The sequence below is a fragment of the Apis dorsata genome, unplaced genomic scaffold, assembly GCF_000469605.1.
Source record: "Apis dorsata unplaced genomic scaffold, Apis dorsata 1.3 scaffold_92, whole genome shotgun sequence".
Taxonomy (NCBI): domain Eukaryota; kingdom Metazoa; phylum Arthropoda; class Insecta; order Hymenoptera; family Apidae; genus Apis; species Apis dorsata.
The window spans coordinates 432773-435307 of NW_006263390.1; the positions used below are offsets into that span (position 1 = coordinate 432773).

Below are 2535 nucleotides of genomic sequence, written 5' to 3' on the forward strand. Positions count from 1 at the left end.
ATTATTATTATTATTATTGTCGCCGACCAATCATGCTTTCGATCGACACTCTCGATGTTTCTACATTTTTCTTCTTCTTTTTTTTTTTTTGTCTTCTTTATTTTTCTTTTCCCTCCGTCGATAATAATAATTTTAGAGAGAATCTTTTCTAGAACGAGAATCATTTTTTCTAGAACGTGGCGAGGCGCACGTTTTTTTTTCTCTTTCGTATCTCGATTTTTAAGATAAAAAGGATTAAAAAAAAGTAAATAATAATAAATAAGATAGTGTAAGTAAGATATAAGATATGTATAAGAGTAAGGGGCATACCTAAGGCGGAAAGTCGCATCGATAGATTTTGCTTTGATATAATAATTAAGAAAGAAACGTTCCTTGTTGTTTACCGTTTCTTTTTTTTCTTTTTCTTCCTTTCTTTCTTTTTTTTTTTTTTTTTTTTTTCTTCCTTTTTTTCTTTTTTTTTTTTTTTTTTTTTTTTTTTTTTCTCCCTCTCGATGTATTATATATACACACACACACACAGATACATACACACGTTTTAATATTATTTTACATCTCGTACAACGCAAGCGATGTAATCGATGACCGCGGTACGACGAATCGAGTCGATAGAGTCGGAGGAGAGATCCGGTTCGAGATCTTTTTTCGCGTCGATACTCCGCGAGGAATCGTACGTAGCGCGTTTATATCGTACCTATTTAGTGTTCATCGACGTATCTCCTGTACCTGCCTTCGACATATCTCAGACATAGTTTCAGGAACAAGAAAGATGCAGAGTAATAAGAAACGAACAAAAAAAAAAATAAATAAATAAATAAATAAATAAAGAGAAAAGAAAAGAACAAAACGGTATTAAACTTTATCGAAGCTGTAACGCTGTATGTCTGCAAGCCAAAGGATTGTGAATGCGATTGTGAATACGGTGCACCCGCGCACCGCGTTTGATAACGAAACAATAAAATTATGCGCAAAATCGATCCGACATTTCTTCGTTCGAACGTCCCATCGTAGCTTTCCTCCTCCTTCCCTCCTTCCCACCCTTTCGAGAGAGCGTACGCGACAAATAACGCGAGCAACAGATTTCTCAAAGAAGACGAACCTCCGTCGCGGGTGGTCCACTCGCTTTTAATCCCGCGAACCGATGATCGTCCACGCTTACAATTCGCTCCAGATTCCTCTCACCGACGCGAGTCGGAAGGGAAATTATGGAAAATTTATCGAGAAACGCTTCGAGCAATTTAATTAATTTAATTTAAATTAAATTGCGAGCAATCGGTGATGCATCAATTTATATTTGTAAATATTACATTCGTTTTCTTTTTTCATTCCAGTTCTTTCGATCGTTATTCGTTAAATTGAGAAAGATAATGCTCGATTGCGTGCCAATCATCGAGGAATCTCATTGTTTATCGAGGGAATTTTTTCGCGACAACGTTCGGTGCCAAGGTAACACGGTGAAAGAAAAGAGGTGGAGGGAGGGGAGGAGTAAGAGGAGGTAGTACGGCTGTGGTGGTGGGGGGGAGAGTGCGAGATGTCAAGGGTCACGATCGCTATTATCGAAGCCTTTGGAAAAAGATATTCCGGAATTTTCGTTCCTTTTTCTCTCTCTTTCTTTCTCTACTTTTCTCAACTTTTCCTATTTGTAACAGAAGTTGAGAAGAGAAGAAGAGAATTGGCCGCGGTTGACACATAGCGCGCCCGAGTTTGCGAGCGAACGAGTTTCGAACGAGTAACAAAGTGACCTATAAGCGCAATCTGTCGAGATAACCTCCTGAACCTGAAAAGTTTTTTAGACCGAAAGCTACGCGTTCGAATCGTCGCCGATCTGCGATGACCAATTTTCACGCGATAGATTCGCGTTCGATCCGTGACCGCTGTTTCCTGTTCCAGATTAACAGAGTAAAATCGACGCGACGCATCGATGGAAATCCCCCACGCGATTAATTTCGCTACGAGAATGAAATTCTGTCTTCAGAAGCGATCAACCACGTCCGGTGGTCGTTTGGCATCAACTCGAGGCCGTCTCGTTCGATGCGAGATAATAATGCGTAATGCGTAAAAAAAAAAAAAAAAAAAAAATGCATACCACAAGTACACGTACATACATTTGTCCCCGCGTGATAGCAACGTTGGATGATCTCGCCTCTTAAATTTTCTCGGCACGCCGCGTGGAAACGACCGCATTCCACGGGAGTGTCTTACACGCGGTCCAACTCGACTCGTCATTTATTCGTCCACCCGTCCCTGTTATCCGGCAGCCCGATTACACGGGCATCGNCCTCCAGTACGCGACGAAAAACCAGTCCTCGTTGTACCGGTTGTAAGACGCGATCCTATCGACCTCTCGTTCTCGCGTCCCTGCCGGATTTCGTGTGGTATATGTACGTATATATACACCGCTGGACCCCGCTCGATCCTCCCCGACCAGTATCTTTGAATGGCGACGCGAAAGTGAATGGGAGCCGAAAAGGGCGACCGGTCACCGCTTTCCATCTCTCCGATCGAATCGTGAAATCGCGATTCGATCGACTTCGCGTG

At 42.0% G+C, this 2535-nt stretch overlaps 1 protein-coding gene and 1 long non-coding RNA gene across 2 annotated transcripts in view; one reads left to right on the forward strand and one right to left on the reverse strand.

Moving 5' to 3' along the window:
* Positions 1–1007, reverse strand: part of LOC116185065 — a 4072-nt gene extending 3065 nt beyond the window's left edge. The window contains exon 1 of the long non-coding RNA XR_004149805.1: positions 507–1007. This is a non-coding gene — a long non-coding RNA (uncharacterized LOC116185065). The remainder of the gene's footprint in view (positions 1–506) is intronic.
* LOC102674603 (protein FAM151B) overlaps positions 1–2535 on the forward strand; it is a 28919-nt gene that overhangs the window by 7353 nt on the left and 19031 nt on the right.